This window comes from Haliotis rufescens, unplaced genomic scaffold (assembly GCF_023055435.1).
Source record: "Haliotis rufescens isolate VD_foot unplaced genomic scaffold, xgHalRufe1.0.p SCAF_13, whole genome shotgun sequence".
Classification (NCBI taxonomy): domain Eukaryota; kingdom Metazoa; phylum Mollusca; class Gastropoda; order Lepetellida; family Haliotidae; genus Haliotis; species Haliotis rufescens.
In genome coordinates, this window is record NW_025963813.1 from 28,494,347 (window position 1) to 28,510,327 (window position 15,981).

General features: G+C 38.2%; 1 protein-coding gene across 4 annotated transcripts in view; it reads right to left on the reverse strand.

Moving 5' to 3' along the window:
• LOC124118310 overlaps positions 1-15,981 on the reverse strand; it is a 60,080-nt gene that overhangs the window by 7,460 nt on the left and 36,639 nt on the right. For 2 of the 4 annotated variants that reach the window (XM_048394375.1, XM_046480426.2), the window contains one exon: positions 14,169-14,237. The exons of 1 other annotated variant lie outside the window; for it this stretch is intronic. The gene's annotated coding sequence lies outside the window, so the exon portion shown is untranslated. Of the gene's footprint in view, positions 1-14,168; positions 14,341-15,981 lie in introns of those variants that run through there. One more of the 4 variants, XM_046480427.2, reaches the window with a different exon arrangement.

Sequence of the window (15,981 nt, forward strand, 5' to 3'; positions counted from 1 at the left end):
CGCGACATTTTCAAAGTCAAAATATGTCTCGTTGTTGCATTGTCACCCCATCACAAATGTGTATAAAAGGCGTAAAGTTCAGTTAATGTTACAGTTAGGAAGCGGTAACTAAGTTATATCTGTCGTAGAAGTTCAACCTGATACATGTCCGTCTTGAATTGAAAACACAAGTCCGCGAGTCCATAACGTTTTATTTCGAGCTCTTCTCTATAGGTGCTTAGGGTTCAACTCCAAGTTCCAAACACGTAGTACCTCATCCACAATCCACATGCCTCTAGTGCAGTGGTCGTCCGGAAGATCTTACTCTTGAACTGAAGCATGCTGCCTGACCTGTTACCTCGTTATGCCCCCCCCCCCCCCCCCCCCCCCATGAGGTGTTTGCCGAAGGGTGAGGGGTAGGAAATGTGTGCTCCTGACCAGCGCAAAGCTCGCGACACACTGTATACTGCATGTTGTATACAGTATATATCAGGTGATTCACTGTATGCTGCATGTGATACTTATTTCCGGAAAAGTTACAACTTTTAAGATTCAAGATTCAAGTTCAGGTTTTGTTATTGTGTGGTATGAGCTGTGACGGAGACCCAAGAGAATAAAGTAAAAAGGAGACCAACACAAGTCTACAATGATTGGGAAAGTCTTGATTTACATAGCTCTTGCCTGAAATTAAGATTTGCTCTGTGCTCCTTTTATTTTTTATTTTTTTTATTTTGTAGACATGGACAGACCAACCAGGAAAGAAATTGATGGAATATTAATATCACATTTTACCACTGATCCAGTTAAATTCATCACACAATATAATATTAGTATTTGATATTACGAAGTGCATGATCATGTACATGTTTACTGTATTAATGTACATACTAGTCAACTTGATAATAATTTTTATTATAGTGTAGCACGGCATCAACGATTACTATATGATATCCTCACTTGTCATCGATGTATTGACACCGAACAATGGACGACATTTCCACGTTCTTACAGTACCGGTGTCAGTACAATTTTCGTAGTTAAAATTATGTATCTACAAAATATAATGTAAGGGAGTCCAGAACCTTGCTTACTTTCAGGGATAGTGAGGGAAGTGAGGCAATCTAGACTTGCCAAATCGTTCTAGACTTGAGCTGGATTCCTTTAATTTATTCTCTGTGGTCTGGGAGACATACAAGGGCGTCAGTGTCGCATGGAGAACTGACGTGTAGGGAGAATCCCGCTGGGTCAGTGTAATCGGATATGTTGTGGAGTTTCGGGTTTGGGCTGTTTGCTGAATAGAATAAGGGCTCACGAACAAGGGCACAATGTTGAGATTAAAGCATTACCACCTCACACTAGTCTGTTTATATCAGGTATGTTATTGTGATTTGAAATCTCTCTTCGAACAATTGCGAGTTATTGTATACTCTGTATTCTTTCGTCATGGTAGAATATATATTTTCTATTTTGCTTTTTGAATTATCCACAAATAATGAGAACTAGAATGTAAACATCTATCTGGAGATATACAATAATACTACTGAAGCGCATATCTGAAAAAGGGACTAATCGACTTATATTTCTTTCTTAAACACTGCCCGTTACAGGCTTTCTATTCATTATATTATACTATGTATAGTTTAAAAGTTGAGAAATATTCCATTTCAAATAATGGCAAATTGTGTATCTCTTTACATTTTTAATTCATTATAATTTCTGAAATAAAACATCAGATAGTGATATAAACGAATATGATCCATACTGTGATAAGTAAATTGTTAATTTTTTATTTTGAATTAAATAAACTGAAATATGAAAAGATAATAAAACCAAATCGTTAAAATCTGTTCCTGTGAGTAGGTAACCAGAGATCGAGGCAACTCAGTGACGTAATCATTTGTGAAAAATCAAATATTCAAAGTTTAGGGGTTTGAACATGTGTATTGCATGACAGAAAAGAAAGCAACGCATTGATTAAATTATTAATCCAATTATTTTATAAATAAAACTAAATATATAGAAAACACAAGTTTAATTTCTCATTGTTGGAAGGTGTTTAATAATAGTTTTTGTTTGATTGTTGTTAAACGCCGCACGCAACAATATACCAGCTATATGACGGTGGTTTGTAAATAATCGAGTCTGGACCATACATTCCAGTTATTAACACCAAGAGCATCGATCTGCGCAGTTGGGATACGATGACATGCATCAACCAAGTCAGCGAGCCTGACCGCCCGAATATGTTAGTCGCCTTCGTACAAGCATGTGTTGTTGAAGGCCTATTCTAACCCAGATTTGCACGGGTAATTTTTTTAATAATAAGGTACAATGAAATTAAGTATATGTCCAGAATAAGTGTGTATAAGTAGATGGATAATATATCCATACACGCCAATAAAATGGCTTAGACTGCATATGGTTCAATAATGAGCTCTTTTACAAGTCCATATTCCAATACATGTTTTTGATAATCATAATAACTCCACAAAAGCTGCACAATGGCGACGAAAACGGTACCAGCATCACAGATACCAATAATACATTTTGTAACATGAGATACATATAATTACTTTAAAGTTAAAACATGTATCTAAATGGTAAATTCGAAGGATAAAAATATACGCTACCGACATGTTTCGTATTCTTTTCGTTTGGAGAGAGAAGTAGTGACTGGTATCTGATGGGTGCAAACAGGTGTCGAGTCGCTCTGTCTGAGATGGCTCAAATTTCTTAGCTCTAAAGATCACGACGGCGATACAGACCGTGAAGTACACGTAGTTTGTCTCACAGTCCATGAACCATATAATTTTCCCTTCCGCCCAGGCCTTAGTGCATTGCTATAGCCCCAAATGAAACAAGCCTAGGTGTTCAACAGGTTCAGGCTGACAATGCCATCCCACTGGGGCTCCTTTTAAATTTAAATATAGTTTCTCGTTTTATTCAAAATAATATATTTTCAGAGACTAAGCGTTAGTCTAATCGTGAAGTAAGCTATCCAAAAGATCCCATGCATGTCTATATTTCAGACTCTCCATGTTCCTATCGATATATATCAAAAGACAATATCATTTAAATGTCAGCACTGATGCAGTGAATGTTCCACAGACCTGTATCCAGAATAACATCTATTCTCTGAAATGAATATATATAACAGAAAAAAACCAGTTGTTAAATAATAGTTATAAAACATAACAAAAAGGAGCCAAGAGACAAATATTGGGCTCTATTGGACATATTTTTGTCAGGGTCTGTATGACAGACAAACCTGATGCTATTAAGTATAATGACTGAGTAAAGCTAGTTGACACAAATTCTTCATATAACGTTTTCTAGTGATTGTAATCTTTTACACAATGTCCTGAGCCTAATTATGATTCATTGTACTTCAAAATGTGCTGAAATGTAAAAATAACCTTACATACATGCATGGGATGGGTCAGCTCTGTTAATAGTTCAATGAAATTAGCAGGTTTGTTTATCTAGAAATGATCAAATCATCAACTTAAAGATAAGTTAGTATAGCTGTACATGTATATATTCAAATATGTTTGTGATTAACCCAACATTGCAAAATATTGAAAGATGAGTGGTAACTTTTTATGTCGTTATTTCAAATTAGAATGATAGCACAGCAGGAAAGCATGGCACTTTATAATTAATACACGTATCTTGTTAACCAAATAGTTTTTAAGTAAGAGCAACATGTATATCGAGAGTATAGGTTTGTTGTGTGATTTATCACTCATTACTTTCAGAAAGTTTGCATATTCTGTTGATCGACACAAAATGACATAAGGCGATTCATACGGGTAAATACAATTTATTTCAGAACTAGTATAGATTACTTAAGGTTTGGGGAAAATGTATGTAATTATCAGAACTTTGGATTTCGGCAAGCGTCGTGCTCAGGGATTGTTTGGTCAGGTTTAAAGGATTCGGATCCTGGCTTGGGCTTTGTGTTGGGCGTGTAGACGGCATTTCCAGGTTTGACGTATCAATGACCAAACAATGATGTCTGATGCAATTCTCTATTTTGACTTGTACCGTGTGTTCCCGTGCCTTTTCGGGTGAACAATTTGCTTGCCTTTGCATGTGTTTGTGGCGGGTGCCAGCAGTGGATTGGGATGAGCTCGCCTTTTTTGCGAGCACCCAGTGTCATCATATTTTATCGTGAATAATGAAACATGCTCCTGGTGTTGTCGGAATCGTGAAGTTTGCGCTACTTTTGGCAAGGGTTTCTTATGATAATGGAAAGGCTTATGTCGCTTTTGTTAACTGATAAAGATGAGAGATTATGTCGGTGTATAGGTCATGTAATTAAGAAACAAACGGCGAGTGGGAGTTGTTTATTGTACGATAAACAACGACCACGACTCGTTTATTTCTTATAGGAGATATCAAGATTACGTACAGCGTCTTTAAGGGTGTTAAATTAGTAAAAAGTACACGCTTTAAAAATATTTACCCGTACTTAAATAATAATGACTCCCTGAATAGAATCTGACCGCGACAATGCCAGATAAATCCATTTTTATGAACAGGAGGGTTTGAATTTGGTCTTTCTCGCATATTCTTACAATCTTCTCGTCGATTATGTGCTCCTTTTCTCCCAATACCGATTGTCATATCGCTCTCACTTCCGGATGCGATTGTTAGGGCATTGCATTAATCTACCTTCCCCAGCTACATCTATTGGGAACAACTCACTAGACACTTCCCTCTCAAACATAACCTCAAATTTAAGACGTCTTCAGGTTGCGAGTGCATGTTCGAATCTCCAGAAATGACGTCATGATAGAACAATGTTTTATCGTGAAAAAAATATCTCTTCCTTTTTCTTTGTTCTTTGCGATCTTTCGCGTAGCTATCTTATATAATCACATGTCAATTTCTTATTGCTTTATCATGGCGTATCCGTGTCATAACCAATCATGTAACAATAGCATAAACAAATATCGTTGACGTAGAATAGAATCATGATATATGACTATCCTTTGGTGTGCAATATTTCTGGTTGATAAATCTGACATATGCTTACTTTTAATAATAGCGACTATACTGTTTTCTATCACTTTATCAGGTCTCTGTAACATTTGCAAAATAATGCAAATTTGATAATACAACTGATCCTAAATATGTGTATATTGTAATATCCTTACAACCATCTCACTATGTCTATGTCAGCCACCATGGATCCATGTGCATTGCTAACACACATACTCCACTATTCCCCAACATCCATCGAACTATAACTATATCCGCCATCATGTATCGGTATTCGTGCTTACATTCATAAACCCTCCTACCATTCCCCTACATCCATCGCACTATAACTATAACTATAACAGCCTTCGTGCATCCGCACTCATGCTCACATTGCATTGCATGCATCCAATTACACATTTAAAATATCGTAAATATTTTACAATATGTACACATTAAATATCAGCAAACAGAGATTATTTTTACGCAATAGATTTCATCCATCAAAACATCACAGAAAGAAGGGCAGCCAGGATTTTTAAAATGGCATCATAATGCATTAAGAAGTTCAATTTGTCAGGAGGTGAGAGTTTATTAGATAAATTATCATAAACTTCAGTTACAGATCTCCATTACGAATATCTATAAGTGTGAATAAAGATCACAGCTTGCTATTAAGTTAACTTCATCCCTGCAAATTTAGAAATTTCCTTAGCTATAACATTTAAGTCTTAATACTCATTTAGACAAAGACCCAAATCTTTATAGGCATGCCTATATTCTAAGCAAATATCTCCACATTTAAAAACAAAGCTAGATTAAGTCTTTGGGGGGCATTAAGAAGTGATACACGTAAGGAAGAGAATTTATGAAAGTCAACGTCTTTATAATGAGGAACACAACGTTTCGGAGTATATACTTATTCCTTCATCAGGTGAATAAATGCTATGAGGCAGAGAACATATATATGTACCTGTAAGAATAAAAGAAAAAAGACAGCAAAGGGGGAAACGTAACAAGGGAAGCCAACAGATAATTGGCGCTAATTACCCCGGTCTTCCGTTTGCCCGTTGTCCATTGCCCATCACTAATCATTCATAAGTTAAGTTCTGGCTTTAATTTGTCCATAAACCATCAGCGCCTATTATTTCAACCCTAAAAAGTATGAGAATCTGTACTTTACTGAGAAAGTGTTATCCAAATATAACATTTCTTACAGTTGACCCCTTTTTTAATGGCATTGTGTGTTCAAAGCTTTCGGCCATGGGAGCCGTGCCATTTTTCACTTGTCAGAGGGGAACACAAAGTACGTGATATTACATAAAACATTCATCTTGAGCGGGATGGTAGTTCTAGTTGGATAAGCATGTGAACTATGATCTTCTTAAGGTAGAGAATGCCGCGCATGAATGTACTTATGCGGTTCCCAGGTACATGTGGCCATTTCGTCACCAGGAATATCAACAGAGCGGATTAAATGAATATCCACGATTTTCTACCTGGTAGAAGTGTGTAATCAAACCGCACAGCATTGGCCTTTGACTGGCTGTTGCGCCAAACAAACACATTCATGTACTTGAACTGAATGTTCATCTTAAATTGTTATGGACAGTCACAGAACAGGATGTCATTTGATAAGAATAAAGTGATAATAGGATTACTAGAAAAACGGGGTATAACACCCAAGCCAAGAAGCTTCGCTCAGTAACACCAGAGTAAGTCAGTACAAGATTGAAAACTGCCCCATAATTAGGTATGACAGGCTAGTCGGGTAGTGCTACATGTATATGAGAAAACAAAGTTATGAAAATGAAGAGCAAAACTGTTGAAAGTTACCAATAAACGTGCATAAGTGTTATCTCGTCACTGCAAAAATATTGAGTGTTTGTCTTTAGTATTAACATTCAAATACGTGATGTCTCTATTAGCGATATTGTCTACGTTCCACCGGTGAGTAAGCGTTAGCCTTACTATCTCGTAGTATAAATATTTGCAAGAAATTGTATTTCTGAAGAAATCACAATACAGTTTTTATGATGCATCACGTTTGCACTAGCGCTTGATAACAGTCTTGTGTTTGAGTGTTTCAGGAGTTTAAATTGCTGCTCTTGATATTGTTGACTAAACTTTGATACTTGGAACAATATAAGGTTATATGAGAGGATGACTTTAGATCGGTAACATGCGTTAATGTATATCTGATATATACACTCTTCACAAAAAGAAACGCACAGGTAGTATGTTGTCCATTGAACCTGACCACACAAAAAATCCGGTATATAAATTGGATATATGTTGTTGGAAAATGTTGATACAGCCAGTGTCGATTTGCAATGTCTTAAACGGCATTCTTTTCACACTTGTTAAAAAATGTCATGGAGGAAAACAGTAAAGCAAAATGCACGTGCAAGGTATGGCATTCGTTACTCGTGGTAGTGGCTATGAAAAGGCAAGCATAAGCCAATAATTTGTCATTTAATTGTCAACATTTTTTAAGTTCGAAAATGCCGAGACTCAGCGCTGCCGATCGGAACATCCCAAAGAGGGGAATCGCAGTCTTCTGTTGCACGCTACTTCAACGTCCACCACAACACCTTTTGCCGTCTTTGTGACTGATAACCAGCCGACCAAGAGTTACCACCCCTGAACAGGATCGCTACATTCGACTGTTCCACCTACGTCATCGCAATGCCACAGCTACGGACACTGCAGGATGCACCCCTTGTTTGAGGAGGATATCGGACCAGACTGTCAGGAACCATCTTCGCGAGGCCCGTTATCGTCCCTGTTGTGCAACAGATGCATCGACAGCGACGCTTGGGTTGGTGCAATACCTTACAGCCTTCATAATGCCAACATCAACCTCTTGCACTGGTCGTCGAGATCTCCAGATCTCAATCCAATCGAACACCTCTGGGATGAACTCGATCGGCGTGTACGTCAACGTCAAACACTCCCGGAACTGGCCAACGCATTACAAGCAGAATGGCGCAGAATTCCGCAGGACAGAGTTCGTACACTTATCAAGGCAGTGCCGAGGAGATGCAGAGCCGTATTTGCTGTCCGGGGCGGTCACACGAGATACTGAGTTCAGCGCCCCCTTATTGCCTCATGTGACATGACAATAAACAGTTTACAATGCCTTTGTACAACGACAACATGTGATTATCGAGCTCCAAAATTTCATATCATATTTGTATCTATGATTTTAAATTAAATATATTGACTTTATTAGGTACAATAAATTTCCTCAAAATCTACCTGTGCGTTTCCATTTTTGGAGAGTGTATATAAGATGACATAAATAGAACAATGAGTAGTACGTCTAGAGTAGTGTTTAGGCAACATTTAATAATTAAATTAAACAAATACCCTTTTAAATCATTTTTCCTGACTTAAAAGAACACAATCGTGCGGAATAGATTGTATAAATTCTGGTCCACTTCCATATGACTATAGAGCTTACAATAAGCTTTCCGGTCCCGTTTGGATCAGTTTGGGTGGCAGCCAAGATATCCATAGAATGGGTTCATCTCGGAATCTCCCATATCACTGGGGCTCCTCTTCAATTTTAATGGAGTTACTTGCAATTGATTCTATCACAATTATACAGTTATATATATTAGGGACTACGCATTGGAAACTAATCTGTTTGCAGTAACAGGACAATGCTTAAATATCATGTACAGATGAGAAAGTGGAATCGCGTCAATTAGGCGGACGAACTTTAAAACTATTAATAAACATTAAAATAAGCAATATCGGAAAAATATATATGCATATAATATCTTGCAATGTACACCAAATTCACATTCTTCAAAAATAAGTTTTAAAAACCGGTTGATATTCGTTTGCGTATTTGAAGTAAGTAAGTAAGTAAGTAAGTAATCCTTTTCCTATTCTCCTGAGCCTTGCGCTTTCCTAATTATTTTGACTTAAATTATTACCGTTATCATTGTATTAGTTAATCGGAAATGCGAGCCGATCAAGTACGTGCCATCAATTTAAGCGACATTGTACGATTCCGAACTTATCAAGGGAATGTGTTTATGAATCATTGTCAAATAGTGGTGACATTAAATCTAGGAAACAATACGCGAAATCGCGCATGCGCAGAACGGAAAATTTGGACAAGTCATTAAAAAATCCGCATGCACAGAACGATTGATTTAAGTATTTGTTAAGCTCTTCGAGTTCAGAGTCAAACTCGGGCCTGTAATCTAACACGCGAGAACTGACCAATGAAATCTGAGAAGTACAAATACCGGTAGATGCTGTTGCTTGATTGACAATGTCGATCAAGAAAGGGAGGAGCTTGATGGTATCGTTCTCTCCAAGTAAATTCCGATGTCAAATAACGACGTTATTTGGACGGAAAAACGATGGTTTGAAAACTTCCAAATAACATCGTTTTTCCGTCCAATGACCATATTCGGAAAAAACGACGTTTTCGTGTTTGCAGAGGCGACAAACGGGATCGGGTGGTCAGGCTCGCTGACTTGGTTGATGTATGTCATCGTATCCCAATTGCTTGATTTGGTGCTCATGATGTCAATCATTGGATTGTCAGTCCGGACTCGATTACTTACAGACCGCCGTCATATAGCTGGAATATTGCTGAGTGCGGCATTAAACAACAATTCAAACAAACTAACAAAATACCCGCGAAAATCCACAGGACCAAATGCCAGATTTTACATCCAAGAAACAAATGCAAATACAGGTACTGTAGGAAATGCATGCAAAGACCGGATTTGCGTATGTTTCCCGATATGAACTAACTTTGGGCGTTTATTTTATATGGAGATACACCTTTGAATCATATGATCATCGTGTCTTGCAGCGTATGCACAAGCACCATTGTCGTGACTGGATTTGCAGACATTCCAAGGCTTGAATTCAAAAGTTGATATCTCAGTAAATACTTGATCACAGTGTATTTCCAATGCATTTCTTTCGACTGAAATAGGTGCTGAAATTCCTTTCTAAGTTTTTAAGGGTTTGAAAATGAGGCATTGTCGGGAAACGTTTGTAAATTTGTTTTGTATCGTTCCGGGTGTCATTGTTATGTGTTTGAACAGAGACCATACAATAGATTATTATAGGGTCTCTGGTTTGAATAATTATATATGCTCATATCACCGGTACTAAAACAAGATGATCACAGTTGTTTCCACTATGTGAAATTTTGTCACTGTGAGGACAAGTGGCGCCACTGTTAAAAGTTCGAGAGGACGGAAACGGAAAAGCGAACGATCTGACGACATCACAGAAACAGGAGTTGTACAGAATGAGAAGTTAACACCCAGACATCAGAGTTTTCTTCAAGGGGAATAAAACTAATAAAGGCGCCTGAACAGAATAATAATGAAGATGGTGAGAACAGCACCCCACGGGACAGACATGGAGCTGGCAATTACACCAGGGGCAAGTCCCAACAGCAGGGACGGTAAAAACGATGCCAAATATGATCCACTTCACGTCGCTATGGCAGTGGACATTTCAGTTAGGGGTGGGACAAAAACAATCTTCATTTTACGACGCATCAAAGAGACACTAACGTTGATAAAGTGAATGGAAACATGAATATCTCTAATAATACTCTGAACTTTGTGTTTTGGAATACATGTATATCTGATCTGGCATAAGATGACAGATAGCGATTATATTACATACAAACTTTTTATATTGTTGGGATAACTGAAACATGGGTTGATGATACTCCTTGTATTTCCAGATCATAAATCTATCACCAAACAAGCAGAAACAAGCAGCGACTGTCAGAGGGGGATAATACTATCTTAAGTTAAATGGTCCAAAACTACTGAAAACTCTATTTTTGTTTAATTCGAAAAAAACTCGTTTGGTCAGATTATGATCTACTATATGTCTATGCCTGTATACACCCATAAACATCTACCCTGTACAACAAACAATTTTTATGCTGTAAAGATGGGAGTTAATATATTTTAGAAATACTCGTAGATTTACCGTATAGATGTTTATATCTTATGTGGCGGAGACAGTGCCCGGACAGGAGCTGATGCCGATTTTGTTTAAGATGACATAACATAACAGATCACGAAGGAAACCAAATGTCTTCACTGTCAGATTTTATCCTTGATCATTTTAATCTTAAGCACTTCTCTGCCGATAACATCGTATCCTGCGCCACCGGTGGCAACCGTCATAACACATGCAAAGGAAAGTCAAATCGTCCAGTTGAAAAAGCATGGGAACATATGGTACATATGGGAAATGAATTGATGCGTCAGATTTGGAAGTGTCCTCCACATGTTTGTCATAAAACTTTTTGAAAGCTCTACTGAGGCCTTATTTTCAGTAACCTTGATCAAACAACCTCTGAGCAAGGGTAGGATGAAATAGAATGAAGACTTGTCGTAGTATGAGGAAATGCGTTTACATTTACACTAATTCTAAACATAACCCAACCTTTAAAAAGCTTGCATATTATTGTATCGTTCACAGGGACTTATTCAATTCTAGCTAAGTGTGTTTGACTATGAATTTCCTATGCAAACTACTTAAAACAAAGTATTTGTCCACCTAAAAGTAAAATTAATCATCCCGAATTTACTTCGGAATATACTATTAAACATTCTCGGGGTCGCGGATGATGGGGCTAGGATTATTTGTATGTGTATTAAAACATACTTATATGAATAATTTATTATATAATAATAAAATATACTGAACCGCAAAAGAAACGTCACCATGAATAGATATATGAGAAACCTTATTTGCCCAAACACTGTAAACATACTTTGGGACATATTAAAAAGATGAAACTTGGGAAAACTGATCATCAAGGTTGAAATTAAAGTGTCAAATGTTCTTAAAGTGAAACACAACACTTGTCTCTGAGAAAATGGCATTACAAGTCAGTATCTCGTGTGTCCGCCATGTGCATTGATGACTGCCGTGCAACGTCGATACATGGAATGGGTGAGGCGGTTGATGAAGGAACGCCTGACGCGGTTCAGCTGCAGTTGTTGGCCTTGTTCGGACGTCATTCAGCCGTCTCTGAATCTCGTCCCACAGGTGCTCAGTGGGATTTAAATCGGGACTGACGGCAGGCCACTGCATGGTTCTGATGCCATTCTGCTGAAGAAAGTCTCTTGTTGCTCTCGCAGTGTGGACACGGGCGTTATCATGCTGAAACTCGTGGTTGCGGCGACGTGCCAAATGAAGTATGCCGTTTGGTCTCAAGACTTGATCAATGTACCGAGCTGCTGTGACACCATTGCCTATCCCTGGACCGATGTTCTGGAAGACCACAGGCCGACCCTCAGTGCAAGACCAATTCCACCCCATACCATGATGCTCGGACCACCCCACGAGTCTCTCTCAACAACACAAGCATCCGAATAAAGTTCCCCACGGCGTCTCCAGACTCTCTCTCTCTCTGCCATCTGCTGTTGAGATACAGTAACGGCTCTCGTCTGAGAAGAGGACTCTTCTCCACTTTTGGTGGCGCCAATGTTGATGCTGTGTTGCCCACTGAAGACGGTCCCGGCGATGACATGGTGTCAGAATGCATCCTCGTTGTGGCCTGTTACAGTTGAGGTGTCTGCTCGCCAATCATCGACGCACGGTGTCCGCACTAATGTGTTGCTGGTGTGTCCACATTGCCTGTCAAGCAGTTTCCGCAGCAGTAACAAAGCGATCTTGAAGTTTCTGTCGCACAATCTGACGATCCTGACGTCGGGTGGTGATCAATGGTCTTCCACTGCGTGGTTGGTCATCTGTAGTGTTGGTGGTCTGGGACCGTTGCTGGAGCTTGTATATGGTCCTTACGTGGACAAATGCATTGGCTACTTGCCGGGCTGTTTGTCCAACTTGCAATCGTCCAAGGGCCTGGTGTCGCCGATTTCTTGTCAATCTTGGCATGTGGTATCAATTCAATAACGAATGAATGTTATCCGATCTGGGTGGATTTTTATAGGGGAAGAAATGGGGGAATGCATGTGCATTTCAATTTGCACGGAACTCACGTGCATCGGTTTACCATGAAAGGTTGCCGTGATGCATTTGGGCGTTCGGTTGTATTGTCATCTGCTTTGTTTTTTTCATCAAATTTCATTTTTCCGGACAAGGTGATGTTAAATTTTAGAAACTTTGACAAAAATTACTCAGATATTTAAATGACAACTTTTCATGCAATGTTACTTGGGTTTCGTTTCTTTTGCGGTTCAGTATATAAACATGTTTGTTCATAACGCAACTGTTCTGTATAGACATTTGATTATATAAATAGGGTTTAAAAATCCCCCCCCCCCCCCCCCCCCAACCCACCCCCACCCCCCATGCACATGAACATGTGTGGTTTTGCAATTTTACGTTTCATGTCATAATGACAAACTTAATATTATATTCAATTTTAGACATTAAGTCATAACGTAGCAATTTAATGCAGTGCTTCAATGAATTCGGGTTAACAAATACTCAGCAGCGTACACTGGAAACTTCAATGGTATAGTGGATTCCCTCGACATATATTACTAATATATACCTCATTACGTCACTGACGTGGTTGCTGAGTGCATGAATTTGGGAAAAGCTGTCCCTTCTTGTGGTGATGGTTACAATTAGTCTTCAGCAACCCAAGCTTGTATGAGGCGACTTACGGGATCGGGTGCTCAGGTTCGCAGACTGTCTTCGGTTTCCAATTGTGCAGAAAGACGCTCACAGTGCTCAGACTCGATTATTTACAGACTGACGTTATATTGCTCGAATATTGGTGAGTGCGGCGTTAAACATCAAACTTACAAAAACCATTACATGAGCTGCCTTCTTGAACAAAATGGTATGCACACCATGTAAAACATCTACTAAACAAACAGACCTGACACTAGGACCTGACATATGTGAATTAATTGATGTGTTAGGGTATTATTTAAATTCGTTTCCTGTTGAGGATATTAAATACGCCCGGCTACTTTTACTCCATCGAGGCTCAACGGTATAATTTGGATTATGAAAATTAAAACTAAAAATATACCGATCAAAATCATGACGACTCAACAAGGCAGCGTAAAAATTCAATCGTGACTTAAATGACTCAAAAGTAGGCATGGAATTAAACAAAAATGTTAACTACAAAAGTCAACTATAGCCCGTTGCTTTATTATTGAATGATGTTAGACTCTATATTAATAATACTTTTACAGAAAATAACTCACCTGATTCAATGAGGTTTGTATCTGTTTGGATGTCCTTCACGATTGGGATATTGCTGTATCAGTGTCACACTGTTGAAAGAGCGGAATTATCCGTCAGAACACCGTCATTGCACGCCTATACTATCCCCCAACTGGTATTAAAACACGTATCTACACGTTTACCAAATATCCGGGAACGCTGTATACGTGAGTCATATTGACTGATTTGTAAACTGCTGGGATGCTCATCTAATTTCCATACAAAATGCTCTCTGCGACGACCTACATGAATAACGAGGTGTACAAACAAATTGGAATTAAATGTATGTTTTGTGGATATGAATACAAATAGGTTATGATACCTTTAAAATATCGCCTGGTTTAATAACGGGCAAATAACCAATTCCCTTCCACTGATATACCCACATGAACTAGAAGTAAAAGAGGCCGGTGAAACCGCCTCGTCTGTTTTATATTTAAATCTGAGCATAAAAATTCGGTGTGCCAAAACAGTCTTCACAAGAATGTATGACAACGTGGACGATTTCAACTTAAAGTTTCCAAATGTCAACTTTTCTTTTATGTAGAGCATATTCCAGCAGCTCCAGCCTTTGGTGTCTACATTTCACAGCGTTTGGGGTACTGCAATGATGTCATACGATTCTTGCCCAGATGATGTTTGATCAAGGTTACAACATTCAAGGCCTCAGTAAAACCTTCTGAACGTTTTATGGCAGACGTGTGGAGGGCACTTTCAAATTTGGACGATTGAAGAGGTGAATAGTTGACTTGCCTTTGTATGTGTACATCGGTTGGGCGGGATAGGCTGATTGTTTCGCGAACACCTTGTATCATCACTATTTAATTTGACTATTAAACACAATAGTCATACTTATGAGACTGCTTTCAGCATATATTTCTTATGGCTATGTAAAGTGTTTAATTACAAAAGAAATAGACATATGCTACATGTATTTTTCTAAATGTCTCAACTGCAGCTTGTGCGTACTTCTGGTGTTTTCATATAAACATGAAAAATAGGCAGAGTATTTCATATTCTAACTGGATATATTACTTTAAGAAAATTAATCATATTTATATTAATGAATGTATTTGAACGTTTGCTTGGCAGAAAATTGAAGCCATGTGCATGTTTCATCACAAAAGGTTTACGAGTTGCTATGCGTTTTGTATAATTTGATCACCTGTTCCACAATGTCGTTTACCATTGAATCCAATGATATATATCTGATTACTTTACTTTCATAGAAAATGCAAAATAAATCAATCATACTTAGTATGTGGTGGGCGAGCCTCTTATGATTTGTCCTGATAATTTCATATTGAAAAGGGAGTTCTTCGCATCTATTACTAGATGTCATTGAGGAAAATCGATGTCTTGAATGTTTTATACTGAGCGAGTGCTATACAAACATTGTGTGTAATAACTGCATCAGTGTAGTGACAAGAGTACGGGAAAAGGTCAATTAGCTGAGGTCGTCCTTTTATAAAAACGTGTGTTGGTGTGTTTTACAAAACTCACGGAACTACACTTTCTAAAATATTAGGGTCCGTGACTTATCGCCTAGTCCGACCAGAGAATTACAAAGAAATACCATATATTTCATGACAGTTTAGCAACATCTCCAGCTGGAGTTGCAAATATTTGACACTAAAAGCCTGTACCTGGTCAGTCAAAAGAAACAATACTTGTGTTTTACAATTAAGCCTTAACCATAGTCACTATAGAGAATAGGCTGCCATATGTGTTTGAATAAGTCAGATCACGATTAAGTCAGTGAAATAATAATATTTACACAATAAAATGCATTAG